Source organism: Xyrauchen texanus, chromosome 27 (genome assembly GCF_025860055.1).
Source record: "Xyrauchen texanus isolate HMW12.3.18 chromosome 27, RBS_HiC_50CHRs, whole genome shotgun sequence".
Lineage (NCBI taxonomy): Eukaryota > Metazoa > Chordata > Actinopteri > Cypriniformes > Catostomidae > Xyrauchen > Xyrauchen texanus.
This window is the reverse complement of record NC_068302.1, coordinates 13,114,512-13,132,305: the sequence shown is the minus strand read 5'-3', so window position 1 is coordinate 13,132,305 and position 17,794 is coordinate 13,114,512. Positions and strand designations below refer to the sequence as shown.

At 38.7% G+C, this 17,794-nt stretch overlaps 1 pseudogene; it reads left to right on the top strand.

The window, feature by feature from the left end:
* Nucleotides 1-17,794, top strand: part of LOC127620572 (membrane-associated guanylate kinase, WW and PDZ domain-containing protein 1-like) — a 121,761-nt pseudogene that overhangs the window by 80,046 nt on the left and 23,921 nt on the right.

Below are 17,794 nucleotides of genomic sequence, written 5' to 3'. Positions count from 1 at the left end.
GTGAACTATCCCTTTAACAAGACATTTTATATTTTACAATGCAGAACAGCAATAATAATTTGTCGTTGTCAAACGTCTTCTTCCCCTTTCATTAGATGGTCACAATTTATCTATCTCCCCTCTTTTGTTTTTTGCTATGTAGGCCCCTCACATTTCTCAGTTTCTCCTAATTGTGTGCGACGACTCAATCCCCCACCTCCACGCTCTGCCTCTGCCTCTGAAGTCCTGCTTACTGACTCCACACCATTACCACGCAACTCCATTACTCCGCCTTCTCCGGCACTGGTGCGCTCCTCATTGGTCCAAAGCACCAGTTTCCTGGATTCAGTACCTGTCACTCTCACTCTCGAGCCGCGGGATTGGATGAGTTCAGAGGAAGGTGGGACAGTGCTCAGCCCAAGAGTAAAGACAGAGGATAAAGTACAGCCCAGTGTGCTGCGAGGGCATGAGGTGGAACTGAAGAGGAAGGCAGGTGAAGGATTCGGATTTGTTATCGCCTCTCAGGATGTGGACAATGGCAAAGGTGAGTATATGTAATGTAGGACCGGTCTCATGCAGTGATTACACTTGTATTACAATCACCATTTGATGCAAGAATGCACCAAGAGTGTTATATTGCGAATTCAACTTTATAAGGATTAGCCTATCATTTAAAAATAAAAAAATCATATTTCAGACAGTCCAAACACAGACATTTATAACAGGGTAAATAATAGTTAAAATAGTTGAAAAGTTGGCAATGATGGAAGAGTGTCAACCCTGTTAAAAAACAGGTTAAACCAGCCTAAGATGGTTGGCTGGTTTTAGCTGGTTTAATCTAGTCTCCTAGCTTGGTCAAGCTGGTGCTCAGCTGGTTTAGCTGGGATGAGCTATAAAAGTGCCCACAAGTGCATTCTAAATGTGCTTATGCTGGTTTTAGTCGTTATTTTCAGCCATGAATTATTTGCTTCACTAAAACTAATCATCTGGTATTTTTCAACCTATCTCTAATTTAAATAGTTGGTTTTGATTTAATGTACATATAATCATTTATGGCATAGCATATTCGGTTGCTGTAGTTTTGGGTCAGATACTTTTCTTTTTCAGCCTTTCACTAACAGTTGGGTAAATCAAAGTCTTTTTAGCAAGCCAGTCCACTGGTGGCCATCTTTGGACCACTCTTGGGCAGCTGTTTTTCTATGTAAACAAGCTGCACACAAGTGCAGCTTCCATCTGCTTGAATGGAGAAATAAAAAAAATGGTTGGCCAAGATTATGATCAAAAAACATATTTTGGGGCAGTTGTAAGCCCATGTAAGGTTCGGAAATGTGAACGGTGAGCTCTGCGCACTTTGATAGTTTTTCATTCTTTTTATGTCATAAACCGGTGAGATTTGATACACCCTGTTACATAACTGTTCTATGAAGTCAACATGTCAAAGAATTCAAAATCCTTGTGCTCTGGAGATATTAAAAGACACTTACGTGCTCAAGCTGATACACCAGACAGGGCCGCAGACCAGGGACTCAGTTTGGACGGTGTGGTGGGAGAGATTCAGCATCAGCTGTCCAGCACGTCTGTAATGCTGTCGAAGGTTGTGGCAGACTTGGAGGATCTTGCTGTAATACGTCTATCAATTACTGTGATGGAAAGGTTGGAAGACTTTGAGAATCGTAATCGGCAAAACAACGTCAGAATTGTTGGAATTCCTGAGCATGAGGAAGGCTGAGCTCTTTTCGATTCTGCTCTACATAACAGGCCATATGCTGGAAATCGAGTGAGCTCACAGAGTTCCAGCTCGGAGATCCACCGAAATTTCTGAGATCATCGTTACACGAGGCGAGGAGTAAAGGAATGCTTTCTTGGAAGAACAACAACATTTTCTTGTTCCCAGATTTTGCGAATTCGACAAGAGAGAAACGTGATCGATTCAAGGAATGCAAGAAATTCTTACATCAATGGAAGGTCGCTTTTGCACTGATGTTTCTGGCCAAATTGAGAATAGATGCTAAGGATGGCTGTGTCTCTTTCATAGACACAATGGGGTGAGTAAGCCATTTGGTGATTTTCATGTTGCCCCCAAGTGAACTTGACTCACTGAACATTCACTTGACTGCCTGAGGAAGCTGGGCACCTTTTTGTGTTGGTTTCGCCTAGCGGCAGGCGTTTGTTTTGTAACCCTCCTACATGAAACTCTTGCGACGGAGGGTCACATTTGCACTGATGTTCCCAGCCAAATTGAGAATAGATACTAAAAATGGCCTCAAAATATTTACATGCCCACAACAAGCAATGTCTTTCATAAACTCAGTGGACTGAGGAAGTCATGGTGTGTTTCTCACATTGCTCACAAGTGAGCTTGACTCATTCAACATTCACTTGACCGTCCGAGGAAGCTAGGCGCCTTTTTTGTTTCTTTTTGTGCTGATTCTGCCTAGCGGCTGGAGATTGTTTTGTGGAATAACACTCCTTTGGAACAGTTGTGGATGAATCTGCATGTTCCTTGTGTTTATGCCTCCCATTGGCTGGAGTTTGTTTTGTGGAGATTTTTTGCAGGACATAGTAAGGATTAGATCATCTGCTGCACTCATGAACAGCTGGTTCACTGAACTTTCGTTTGACTGTCCGAGGAAACTGAACTGATTAAATTTTTTTTCTGATGGTTCCGCTAGCGGCTGGAGTTCGAGACAGTTTTGTGAATTAATTTACACGTTTTTTGTGTTTATTCTGCGTATTGGCTGGAGTTTGTTTTATAGATAATTTTCTGTTATGTAATTCTGTCTCAAAAAATGTGTATAGAAACACAGGACTCGAGCAATCCAGCAGCAAAGTTGTTGTGGGGGTTCTCGTAGGCGTACATGGACTTTTTGAGTTTAGACGGATGGACGCCAGTTGCGGTGTCGTGCGTGGGGTTAATGTGCACGTTTTTCTTATGACTGTTTGACTGTTGCACTAATGTTGGAATGGTAACCTCCTTGTGGTCGCTATAATGTGGTTCTCACTCTCGGTGGGGCACGTGGTGAGCTGTACATGGATGCGGCGGAGAATAACGTGAAGCCTCCTAACGCGTTATGTCTCTGCATGATATGATGCGCAGATTGACTCAGACGTGTAGGCAACTGAGATTCATCCTCCGTCACCTGGATTGAGGTGAACCACTTCGCCACCATGAGGACTTAGAGTGCATTGGGAATTCCAAAACTGGGGAGAAAAATGGGAGAAAAAAATTAATATTAAAATTCTCTCATAATCTACTCACCCCTATGCCATCCCAGATGTGTATGACTTTCTTTTGCAGCAAATGTGATCGTTTCACTTTAAAAGACATAAATTTAACCAGTGGAGTCCTATGGATGATGTTTATGCTTACTGTCTATGATTTTTGGAGCTTCAAAGGTCTGATCACTATACAATTGCATTTTAATGACCTACTGAGCTGATATTTTTCTATTTTATTTTATTTTGTTAAGTGTGTTCTGCTGAAGAAAGAAAGTCATACATATCTGGGATTGCATGAGGGTGATTTTTTTGGGTGAACTATCCCTTTAAGGTAGCTTTCCAGAAAATGCTAATTCTGTCAGTGTAGTCATATAAGCCTCAGTCACCATTACATTTACATTTACATTTATTCATTTGGCAGACACTTTTATCCAAAGCGACTTACAAAAGAGGAAAACATAAGCGAATCATCTTAAGGAGACAGTGGCACGAAAAGTGCCATACTACCAAGTTTCACTATCATCAGAATAGAATACTGTGGAGCGGAGAGGGGCGGGGCCGGGTCGGAATATCGCGCGCCTGGTCCCCAATCGGCCTGATGAGGCGCGCGAGGGATAAAGGCGGCCGGTGACGATGGTTCGAGAGAGAGAGAATTACGGACATGTCCGTCATGTGTTTGTTTATGCTTTTGGTTTGAGTTTAATTAAATATCATTTATGTTGACAAGCCGGTTCTCGCCTTCTCCTTGCCCATCCTTTAACTGTTTTACATTGGTGCCGAAACCCGGGAAGGAGGAGGGATGCCCGTCGCAGAGTCCTCGACACTGCCATCCACCCAGGGGAGCGCCACTGCCATCTGCTGGGTGACGGAGTAGCTCGACCGCCCGGATGCGGGGTACGGCCGTCGTCCGCGGGGCAAGTGGGGACTGGATACCCCGACCGCCTGGAGCAACGGAGCCGCTGCCGGGGGCGGAGGAGTGCCCTGCCGTCCCCAGAGACGCGGAGGGGTCGGGGGAAGACCGCCGTCCGCGAGGGGAGGAGGGAAGAAACTCTCCGACCGCCCAGAGCGGTAGAGCCGCTGCCAGGGGCGGAGGAGTGTCCCCATTTGCCGCCAGAAAAGCGGAGGCGCGTTCTACCCGCTGGGGGTCGACGGTTTCACTCCGGTTCGCCCGGGGTTGGAGCGGCTGTCGTCCGCCTGAGTGTGGAGGAGTGTTCGAGGACCACGCGACGGTACATCAGAGAACCGGTGAGTGAGCTTTTTCTCTCTCTCCTCTCTCTCTCTCCCTGTCGCACCGTGTTGGCCTTTTCCCTCGCCTATTTTGTTTTGTTGTTGTTGTCTTCCCCTCCTGTCTCCTCCCAGGGCGAGGAAGGCGGGGATGACCACGCTGGACGCTAAGATACACCCTGCCCCAGGGATGGGGGTGTACGTCATGCCGGTGGCACCCCGGCCTGAGATAACGCCAGGAGGAATGTGGAGCAGAGGGGGGCGGGGCCGGGTCGGAATATCGCGCGCCCGGTCCCCAATCGGCCTGATGAGGCGCGCAAGGGATAAAGGCGGCCGGTGACGATGGTTCGAGAGAGAGAGAATTACGGGCATGTCCATCATGTGTGTGTTTGTTTATGCTTTTGTTTGAGTTTAATTAAATATCATTTATGTTGACAAGCCGGTTCTCGCCTCCTCCTTGCCCATCCTTTAACTGTTTTACATATACAAAACAGATTTAAGTGCAACAAGAAATGAATGAGCACAAGCAAGAAGGCCTGCAATGAGAGCGTTACAGTAGTCCAGTCTAGTTATGACAAGTGACTGAACGAGCAGTTGTGTGGCATGTACAGAGAGGAAGGGTCTGATCTTCCTGATATTGTAGAGTGTAAATCTACATTATCTTGCAGTCTTTGAGATGTGGTCCATTAACTTCAATTGCATTTTTTTCAATGAAAGTGAATGGTGACTGAGGCTATCATTCTGCTTAACATCCCCTTTTGTGTTCCACTAAAAAAAATGTTATATGGGTTTGGAACAACACAAAAGTAAGTAAATTAAGACAGATATTTAAATTTTTGGGGTGAATTATCCTTTTAAAGCTTTCAAACCCCTTGAAAGATCCTTTTTTGAAAACATGAAACCTCTAATTTTTATAATAAGAAACCGGCATACAAAAGTTGAGAGAGGCTGTACTGTAGTGTTAAATGCGTAGTTTGGCTTATTGCCAACATAGTGGCAGCTGTATTAACTTTGCTGACTGAGAGTAAGGCAGAGGCCTGCCAACACGGAGGCCTGCCAAGGCCCGGATACGCACACACAGTCCTTCTTTCCCCTCCCACTCTCCCCTACCTAAACCCACAATGACCTCATTTTGCTCAATGTTCCTTTTGTTTTTTTTTTGAGGCCATGGCATCACTAAGGGCATCTAAAAAAATGCCTATCCCTAATGTCACAGCTGTTTCCATGTATATTGATATCAGAGATGCTTCTGTTTTCGTGTTATCACTTCATTTTACTATTTTGAGCTTGCTAAGAGTTGATGTTTTCTTTGTCGAATTTGATTAAAGGCTCTAATAGTCTGTGTCCAGTTTGAACATGAGTTACCATTTGGAATTGGGATTATGACAGTATAATGAAAAGGATTATGAATGGAATAAGTCAAATGGAATGTTTGTGCATTTTAAAACTAAAGTTTTGTTGTTGTGCCAATGGCATTTATTATTGTAGGCACTCTATATTATTCTTAAAACATTACTTGGGAAATTAGTTCCGGCTTTCTAGAAATAATTGTTTTCACAGCTGAATGATAGAAAATATATTTTGATCCAAGCCATGGTCTAGTGGTTAGAGCATTAAGCCCTGGTACTCATGTTGACAAATCAAGTTTGATGACCAGCTTATGTCATTTCCCTATCCAGTTTCCCCTTCTTCTCTCCATCTTTTGGCAAAAGGCCTACAATTAATCAAAAATGCATTTTGAAGCTGTTGAAATAAGGACATTTGTGTGTCTATATGTTGTTGGGCCACTGGTGATATAGATGGAAGTTATAGTGTCTGTATGTAGAGTTGACCCGCGACTGTGATGTCTGATTAATGTGTGTATGTGTGTGTGTGTATGTATGTGTGTGTGTGTGTGTGTGTGTGTGTGTGTGTGTGTGTGTGTGTGTGTGTGTGTGTGTGTGTGTGTGTGTGTGGGAGTATGGGTCAGCAGAGAAACATGAAATGGCATCTAAGCGTATGACGAATACGGAGGTATATAAAAACAGAGATGATTCGGATATAAGAAATGTCAGGGGAAAAACTGAGGGAGAGAGTGAAAGAGAGAGAAAAAATTAATTATGACCGCAAGCCAAACAAAAGAGAGACAGGATCGATGCATCAATAAGAATGATTATCCTAGTTGTGTCACTGCTAGTGAATCTTTTAAAGGAATAGTTCTGAAAGCATTTACTCACCCTCATGTTGTTCCAAACCATATGACATTCTTAGTTCTATGGAACAAAGAAGGTACATTTTTGAAGAATTTCCTTGGCTACTCTTTTCCATATAATGAAAGTGAATGGGAACTGGGGCTGTTAACTTCCTAAATGGAAAAAAGCGCTGTAAAAGTAGCAAAAAAGTGGTCCATATGATTTACGTTCTATATTTCAAGTCTTCTGAAACCATACAATGGCTTTTTGTGAGGAACAGACCAAAATTTGTGCTGTTGTTCACTGAAAATCTTCCAGTTTCCACTGCCCTCAAAGAAAATATGCTGCCATTAGATGCAGTGCATTAGATTTGATGTCAGTGATGTTTAATCATGAGACACGCAAGAACCAAAGGCATTTCAATGGTATCAAATAGCATTAACACCATTTCAGAGCATTGGGGGAGGGGATCATTATTAGTCATTATTTCACATCTTTGTGGAATACTCTATTCTGATTGGTCAATCACTGAATAGTGATTGCACATCCAGGGGTAAAGTGATATCAGACCAGTCATCCGGGTATTGCGATCATCTTTTCTGCACTTCGGATCACTCTGCGTTCTCTACAAGTAAGCTAATTAAATAATTAATCATTTCATGTCAATTTATTTATTTATTAAGCAAGCAGTATTATAATAAGTGTGATAATAAGCAGTCAGATTATCAGTTTCGCAAAATAATTTCAAAATAATTCAACTGTTCTCAAGACCCTCAAGCCATGTAATAAGTGGGATAATGTACTGTCACTCGGTCAGTAACACAAAATAAACCCCTTCCAAGTGATACAAGACCCCTCTGATCCACCCTCCCTGGGTTTTGTTGCTATAACGACATTTTATGTTCCAGGAAATAGTTATGATGACACTATTTTTATTTTTATGTGAACTATTCCTATTATTGGGTGGTCTATTCTCTATTTTACTGTGCACCCGAGCATATCTGATCACTACGAATGTAGACATATGCTGAGAGACAACCGCTATCATGTTTGTACACTCATATAGAATTAAATGCAATAGCTTAAATGCCATCAAAGGCCATTTTATTGGCATGACCAGCATGCAGCAACAATGCCAAAGTCAGATTACACATGTACGTGCATGTAGGTCTCTCTCTCCCTCTTGTTCTCCCTTGATCGACACACCCCCTGCTCTGCAGTGGTCCAAGGATTAAATCATTTGTCTCATTCGCTCTCTTAACGCCCCTCCTCTTATCTCCATCTCTGTGTCTTTATTCCCTCCTTTTCTCTGCCGCTCTAGGTCTCCCCCTCCCTCCCTCTGTCATTCACTGACTCCAGATGCCAAAGCAAAATGAACCTGCCACAGTAAGCGGCTCGCTTGCATAGCGAGAAAGGAACGTGTTTTGTTTTGTTTTGTTTTACTTGTTTGTTTTTGCCCTCCATTCATTTCACACTATGACCCTTCTGCGTGATCTCTCTCACATGTGTTGGGATTTATACAGAGAGTGATCCAGGATCGGGACCCTTCCTCCACGCACATTCTCTCACACAAACATTCACACACACACCAAGCCATGCTGGAGAGACTGCAGTCAGCCTTGAAAAGTGTGAAGGACTCCAAACGTAATTATATATATATATTTTCTCTTTCTTGATTTTACCCCTCTTTTCTTAAAGTGGTATCAGGCTAGCAGTCATATTTCTGGAGAACGGAAGTGCTGATGCACAGTGTGTAAATGAGAGTGATATGTGGTGGTTTACAGCAGGTGATTATTATGGGGTTGAATCTGGCTATCTAATATAGACTGAATGGACTGTTATGAGTGCTGATGTCTCTATTGGCAGTCTGATTGTGGTTGGAGTGTGTTTAGATACATGTATTTGTATGTGTGTTCATTGTGCATTTTTGTATTTATAAAAATATCTTACAGTAGTTACCAGATCTCTGTGTATAGTAACGAATTACATTACAGCATGTTTTATATGATTTTATGGCAGTTTTGTGACATTTCTTTTTAAAACTTTTATACATTTGTCTTATTATACAGTGAAAATATGTTGTATGTGGCTTTACGGCTGTCAACAACTGTGTGACTGAAATATTCCCCACACTTTACCAAACACGCACAAACACACGCTCACACATGACCAGTGGAAAAGCCTGCTGCATTCTCAGCTTCAGGTACAGTAGCACTGCAGTGTACCTTAATCAATAGCTGCACATCTTCTGAACATGTACTTCTGTTCATTAACTATAGCAAGTTTTATATATATATATATATTTATATATATATATATATATATATATATATATATATATATATATATATATATATATATATATATATATATATATATTATATATTCATAAATGCAGAGACAGTTGTTACTAAATATCATGTATTATTGTTTAAAAAAAAAATTTTTTTTACACTTTACAATAAGGTTCCATTTGTTAACATTTATTAATGCATTAGTACCATGAACAACTAATTAACAATATATTTTTTACATAATTTCTTATTCTTTGTTAATATTAGTTAATAAAAGTACAATTGTTCATTGTTAGTTCATAGTGCATTAACTAATATTAACAAATGCAACTTTTGATTTTAAAAATGTATTACTATATGTTGAAATTAGCAATTAACATGAAATTAGATAAATAAATGCTTAAGACTTGTTCATTGTTAGTGCATGTTATCTAATGTTGATAACTAATGTTAAAGGGATAATTCACCCAAAATTGAAAATTCCATGCCATCCCAGATGTGTATGGCTTTCTTACATTTTTAGATCACAAATTAAGATTTATTTAGAAGAATAGTTCAACTTTTTTGGTTCATTCAATGCAAGTGAAAGGTGACTAGATATTTGAAGCTCCTCAAAGCATATAAAGGTAGCATAAAAGTTATCCATAAGACTCCAGTGGGTATTCCATATCTTCAGAAGATAGGAATGGTTCATAAACATATCAATATTTAAGTCCTTTTTAAACTGTAAATCTCCACTTTCACTTTCACATTTTGAAAGTGAAAGTAGAGATTTATAGTTAAAAAATGACTTAAATATTGATATGTTTTTCACCAAATCAATTGCATTGTTTCAGAAGATATGGATTAATCCACTGGAGTCTTATGGATTACTTTTATACTGCCTTTATGTGATTTTTGGAGTTTCAAAAGTCTGGTCACCATTCACTTGCATTGAATGGATAAACAGAGTTAAAATATTATTCTAAAAAAATCTTTGTTTATCAGACAAAGAGTAAGTATGCAAGGACCTATCAGTTTGTATGAGAGTTTCATCATTTTCGGAACAGATCAGTATGTGCAAAGCCCCAAGAGAGCAGACTGCAGTATTTGCAACTTTGCTTGTTAGACTTTAATGTAAGGTTCATCATTTCTGCACCACTAGCATAACCAAACAAAATTGCAAAAGTAATGACAGGTTTCTCAATTCCCATCTTCCTCTGCTTGGACAAACATAGAGTCTCTGCCCAAATTCATGCCATTGGTTGAGTACATTTTGCTGTGTCGGGCTGGTCGGAATGCTCGAAAAATTACATTTTTTGATAGCACCACAGAGCAATGGTATTTACAATTTTCAGGGAAACAACCTATAAATGGCATACTTATAGTTGTCCATGTGTATTAACCTAGTATAATGTATTTTAACATAAAGAAATTAACATGTTATCTTTAATAAGATCTGATGCTTATTGTAAACGCATGCTGAACTAGATGTAGTACAGTCAAACAAACACAGTTCGAGATTATGTTAGTGAATTTTGTCTTGTTAGTCGATGTTCTAGAGGCATTTGTTGCTGCTAAAAACAACTGCAGTGGTGCAACACAGCTTTGTAATGAGCACCACACACAGTCCTTTTCTTTCCCCCTCTGTTCCTTTCTGTCTCTTAGTATGCAACCCCAGTCTTCTGAAGTGAATGGTGTTATACTGCCAGCCAGTGCATTTCAGCTGTCGAGCAATTTTATTAAGTTGAGGATTAACAAAGATTGCTTCTATTACACGAACTTTCATCAGTTTTACTTAAGTAATTTAAGCTTAAATACAAGCTTTGTGTGTGTTTGTGTGTTGTGTGTGTGTGTGTGTGTGTGTGTGTGTGTGTGTGTGTGTGTGTGTGTGTGTGTGTAAGTGATTTATTGTGCTATCAAAAACATTTTTACAAATCTCAACCATTCATCGTAAAAAAAAATACAAATGCAATTTTCAGTTCCAATTATAATCTGATCCGATTGAATGAGCCACGCTCAAAGCCATTATAAAACTAATAAATTCTGATTGGTTAAGCCGTAATCAAAGCCTTTTTGAAATGCCCATAAACACACACCGCTGATCGCACATTCTACATTAAGCCAATAAGTTGCAATGGTGCTTATTAAACACAAACAGCCTACAGTTAGGCCAATGAACTAGATTACATATATTTGTGACCACATATCAATTCAATTATTAATGTGTCATGTTGCTAAAAGACATTTACAGATTTTTAAAGGCTTTATGATTTTATTAGATAGGACAGTGGAGGAGCGGTGACAGGGAATTATAGGAAAAAGAGAGGAGGTGGTATTGCACCACACAACAGACCATGTCACTGAACATTTAATCAATGGAAACAGCCTTCATCTAGGCCAATGGATTTTTATAACTTAGAAGCATTGTTTATTATCATGAAATAATGTAATTTTGTTGAACACTAGTATATTTTACTATTTGGCTGTTGCTGCCATTTGATAAAAGACTACATTGGAATATTCACACATTCAAAACAATGCAAGGAATGCAAAAAACAAAACAAAAAAAACCCACTAAAAAAAAACAGGGTCACATGCCGCGTCATGTCCCACACAATAAATGGGGTAGAGCATTTGTTTGGTACAGGGGCCACATCGGTCTTCAAACTAATAATTCACACAAAAATTTTTATTATCTCATCATTTAGATGTGTATGACTTTCTTTCTTCAGCAAAACAAAAATTAAGATTTTAAGAAGAATTTCTCCGCTCTTTTGGTCCATACAATGCAAGTGAATGGGTGCCAAAAGTTTGAAGCTCCAAGAATCAAACATGTCAGCATAAAAGTTAATGAAAGGTTGGGTGAGAAACAGATCAATATTTAAGTCCATTTTTACTATAAATTCCCCTTCTTGCTCAGTCAATCTCCACTTTAACTTTCACTTTCACTTTCTTCTTCGTTTGTTTTTGGTGATTCACATTTTGAAGTTTGTAACTGGTGGAATGTTCTACTGAAATATTGCTCTGCAAATGTTGATACTTTTCTATCAGGCATTAGATAAAACTTGATAAAGGCTAAGCATAATTATGAATTAGTTTATCATCTTTATTTTTATTATTATATCCTGGTAATTTATTATACAAATTAACACAGTCTCTACATCAGGGGTCGGTATTATTAAAAAAAACTAACAATACTATTAAAAAAAATTATTATAAAAATGTCACTGTTTTATTCAATTACCTTAATACTTTTAAAGCTACTCAAGTTATTCAGCCAAAAGTAGTGTTTTTCTCATTTCCTTGTTATTGTTGTTTGATTAATAGCCTTAAAGAAATAAAAAGTAAATCTTTTATATTTTATCTAGATAAACCAATGAGTGGTGCTTTTGCTATCACGATCAATGTAATGAACACCCCTGTTCTAGATGTAAAACATAGGCTAAATGTAGAAATGTAATCAAAAGTTTATCATCGATATCAAGGACATCTCTCTTTTTTCTTTTTGATAACATTTTAATATTCTCATTGATAACATTGCATTAATCTCTCAGATCAACCCAATAATCTCAGTGATAGATAGATAAATTACAAGCTATGTTATGGACACACAGAATCTAGTAGAAATATTAAATTTACCTCAATATGTTTCTTCAAATTAGAGGCAGGATTAATGCTGATATCTGGCTTGAGCAAGATAAACTCACATTACAAAGTCAAGCAACTGGCCTTTTTCACTGTGAAAATCCCTTTCAGGTGTGGCTGAGATGTTCAGGTGTTGAACTGTGCTTGAGGCATCCTCCTGATTTGATTTGATGGGAGTCACGAGACTCTCCCTAGTCAATCATGTTGATAGATCAAAATAAAATCAGGAATGGGAAGTAGCGATCACAGACGGTTGGAAAATAATGCATTAAACTACAGTTACAGCACTTAAAATGTACTCAAGTAAAAATAAAAGTATGACATTTTTAAACTTCTTAAAAAGTAAAATTATTGGGGAAAAACTACTTAATTACAGTAACGTGAGTATTTGTAATTCGTTATATTACACCCCTGATTCCGGGATTAATTCAAGTTAAGCTCAATCGACAGTATTTTTGGCAGTATTACCACAAAAAATTATTTTGAATTGTCCCCAAAAATCAAGGTTAAAGTGAGGCACTTACAATGGAAGTGAATGGGGCCAATTTTAGAGGATTTAAAGGCAGAAATCTGAAGCTTATAATTTTTATAAAAGCACTTAAATTAATTCTTCTGTTAAAACTCATGTATTATTTGAGCTTTAAAGTTGTTTAAATCATTGTTTTTACAGCTGTTTTAGGGTTTATGTCATTAAGCTACATCGTCAACCAATGAAAATTGGCTATAACTTTACACAGAAAATGTTATTAAGCGATTTTATCACACTAAAATCATGTTAACACACATATTATTTATACTTTTGAAACAATTAGTATTTTAAAATTTATGGATTGGTCCCTTTCACTTCCATTGTAAGTGCCTCATTGTAACCTCGATTTTTGTTTTTTTCAAAGAAAAAAGATGGATGGTGGCCTGGGTAAAGTAAAGACGCTGACTACCACCCCAGAAGTCACGAGTTTGAATCCAGGGCATGCTGAGTGGGAATTGGGCATTCCAAATGGGGAAGAAAAGGGGAGAAATAGAAAAAAAGAAAATTTTTATTATAATCAATATAATGCCACAAATGCTGTCGATTGAGCTTAACTTAAATTGAGTATTCCTTTAATAAATAAAACAAACTTTTATCAAAAATGGTGTTTACGAACACCCCTTAAAGGGATAGTTCACCTGAAAATGTAAATTCTGTTGTTATTAACTCACCCTGAAGTTTGTCCCAGCATGTATGACTTTTGTTTTCCATGTAGAATTACCCCCCTTTTATGCTTAGTCATTTTTTCCCTCAATGCAATTTTAAAGAATGGGGTGGAGCTTTCAAGATTCAAAAATTATACAAAAGCAACGTAAAAGTATTATAAATGTAGTCCATGTAACTTAAAGCAATTTCAGCAGTTCTGTTAAATGCTGTAAATAAGTCTTCTGAAGCCACACTGAAGCATTGTGTTAGGAATAGAGGGAAATTTACATCATTATATACTGAAACACACTAATATCCACCCTAGCTCTCCTTGGTCATCTTAGCTTGCTCTTTCATTGCAAGTAACATGTTACTTAAAAAACACCTATAATACTTAACTTTTATTCATATTAAAATAGTCACAGGGTATACTGTATATTGAATTATATTTTTTTAAGATCTGGCTGAAAAGTAATATGACTTATACACTTAACAATTTTTTTTTATCAACTTTACATTGAAAAAACAAACTCAAAGCAAAACGTAAAAATCATTTTAGCGTATTTGTTTATTTTATTTTTTTTTTTTACAAATTATGAAAACCGAGGAGAAACATTTCGATCTGCTAAAGCCCTCTCACAATATCAGCCCACATATGAAAACAATGGTCATATAGAAATGTCATGTTTACTTAAAAATGAATTTAAATTCAGTTTTCTTTTTGAAAAAGTATCATCCTATTCAGAGAAGAAAATGTGTCCTGCAAATATTGTGAATTTGCACACAATAGCCAGTGTAGGAGCCAGAAATTTGTGCAGATTTCTTTGGCAAAAGAAGAAAAAACTGAGTTGTTTCTGTTCATGATTGAGAGGGCTGACTCACAGCTGTATAGGAACAAATATAATAAGGACATATGCAGGTTTGAAACTTCAAGAAGAGTTAATAAAAGCAAACTTTTCAGCACAATTTGTTGGACGTTCTGTTTTCATAAACAATTTCTCTTTTGCTGCCTAAGATTTGCCGACAAAATTTCTGTAACAATCTTTTTTTTGTTACTCTACACTCCACACAACTAAGAAATTAATATAAATACATTTGATTGAAAACGACACAATGAAATGCTCACCTGAATGGTGCAATCCACGTTTAGCAAAGCAGTGTATCTAAACTATCACCAGAAAAGTTTAAACACGCTCCAGTCCGGACAACTGATGATGAATGCTGTTGCACTTGCCAGTGAGCGGTGTTGAACCAAAGTATTTCTAGCAAGTTAGTCCACTGTTGGCCATCTTTGGAATGCTCCTGGGAGGCTATTTCAAGACATACCAGTGCAGCTCCTATCTACTTAAATGGAGGAACACCGAAATCTCAAAAGCTGTGTGTCAATATTATGATCACAGAACATATTTCAAATCAGCAGTAAAATCTGACAACTCTGGTATCATAAATTGATTATGATACCAGATTTTCCCAGCTTGTATAGCTAATGCGCATGCAATTCTCGTGATGATTGACAGGTGATGTCTGTATTTAAAAGGTGATTGGCTCTTTTTCCTGTAAGGCTTGACTTCCTTTCAACATCCGTTGACCGTTGAGTGCGAGAGCTTCTTGGTGGGTGTTCCAATTTCTCCCATTCATTTTACAGTTTTTCTCGATTGCTAAGACACATTTCTTGAAAGCTGCTCTCCTTTTCTCTAAACTATGAACACAAAACCCAATTTTCAAGCTGCATTCACAAAACCTCAGACTCTTCTTGCAAAACCAAACTTTCACCTCAAAACAGTTCAATCTGTGCTCAAAACTGAACTATGTTGTCAAATCGTGCCCCGAGTCAATCAAAATTAAAAACACTACTGAACAGTCACTAAACACTACGTAGAAAAATAGAAAACACAATGCTCAGGACATGAAGCTGGAGAAATAAATGTTTATTGTTCACTGTAGGCTAAATGCATGTTGCAAAACATAAAAAACCTGTGCATTTAGCACTTGTACAAAAAGACAAAACAGAAACCTGTGCATTTACACGTAGCACTTGTAAAAACAAACAGAAAACGTATGCGTTTGCCACTTGTGTACAGTAAGCCCATGTAAAAATAAAGTACAAAAAATATACAAATAAGTGCATTACTCAGCCACAGCATCATGTCTCCGTACTGGGTCAGGCCACAGGACTTCATCCACATCACAGGCCACATTTTGTCTGGCCAGGCAATGGGGGAAAAAACCCCTGGCATGCCGTATCCAGGCTTGGCATGCCTCCACACCTATGTCACCACAGGCAAGTCCCATGGCTTGCAGGAGATTTACCCTGGTGTAAGGTTGGCGTTCACATACCTTCCACCGCCATGAGGAGAAGAATTCCTCAATGGGGTTTAGGAAAGGGGAGTACGGTGGAAGGCAAAGATTGATAAAACCTTGGTTCATATTGAACCACTCTCTAACCTGGAGGGCTCTGTGAAAACTCACATTGTCCCAAACAACAACATAGATGGGATGCTCATCCTGCTGCCCTAACAGAGCATCTCGCATGTGATTGAGGGAAATGAGGAGCTGGTGAGTGTTGTAGGGCCCCAGGTTGGCATGATGGTGGACAACCCCATGATTGCTGATGGCAGCACATAATGTGACATTACCACCACGCTGCCCAGGAACACCAACAATGGCCCAATGACCAATCACATTACGGCCTCTACTTCTCCTTTTGGTGAGATTAAACCCAGCTTCATCCATGTAGATGTATTCATGGGGTCTTTCCATTGCATCCAGTTGAAAAACCCTCGATAGAAATAGATATAGTTTTGTAAGTGATACGGAAAAAGTGATTTAGGCCACTACAGTAAATCACTACTTAGAGTAATCAACATTGAATGTGTCTGGATATATGCCAACCTTTACATACTGGAATCTTTGCTCTTTAACTGTGTCTGAGTTGCGATCAAAGAGCACTATGTATAGCTGTTTCATGTGCAGTCTGTTGCGCTTGAGGACACAATCAACAGTAGAGAGGCTGACACTGCTGATACCCTCAAAATTTACATGGTCCTCAATGATCTTCTGCTGAATTTCACTCAGTTTAATGGCATTGTTCTCACGGACCATATCAACAATTAGGGTCTCTTGGTATGGGGAGAACATATCTGTCCTCCCACCCCCATGTGGCAGTCTTTCAATTCTACAAAAAGAGAACATGGAGTTACAAAAAATATACATGGAATACTAGGCCTACAAACAGTTAGACCAACCCTCCATTACAATACTACAGTACATTGGTACAGTGATGTACTGAAACATATATTTACTTACAGTATACTGTGGTACAGTATATAGTATGTCATACAGTAATTGCTGTCAACATTTACATACTGTACTATAATGTCAAAAAAAGGTAACTACCTGTTCTCTTCTCTAAATCTTTGGATTATGATGGACACAGTGAATCTACTGATGTTTGGTTGTACCCTTTGTCCAGCCTCCCTCATGCTCATACCATGGACAAGAACATGGTCAATCACAGTAGCTCTGATTTCATCAGATATTACTGTTCTTTGTCTTCGCTGACCACCTCGACCTCCTCTCACACGAACTCTTCCTCTCAGATTTCTATCCATTGTAGGGCCTCACAAACCAGTGCTCTCTGAACTGGCTTACTGTATATGTTCCCTCACATCATTAGCCAAAAGTGTGATCAGTTTTGAGTTGTTGTGTTCAAGTGGTGACAACTGTGCTTTAATTGTGTTTGACTTTTGTCACCTGTGCTCACCATTATGCAGTACGGGTGCATCACAATGAAAATGTGTTGGCAAGTTGTGTCTAAACAGGTGAAAAGTGCTTATGGTTTTGCCAAAAGAGTGATTGATTCAATCAGTGGGTTCAGGCAACTTAGCATTTGGTTCAGACAATAGGGTTTAGTGTTTTAGCAATTGAGAAAAACTGTAATAGAAGTGGCCTGTCTCTGCTTAATAGACTCTGGTTAAACTCACCGTTGATTGCTGAGGCTTGTGCCTGAAATCGATGAGTTTTGCACAGAGAGCGCTCTAGTATTTCAGATGGCGTGGCAATTCTATAAAAAATCATTCAGAGGGCCAGACAAATATGATTGGCGG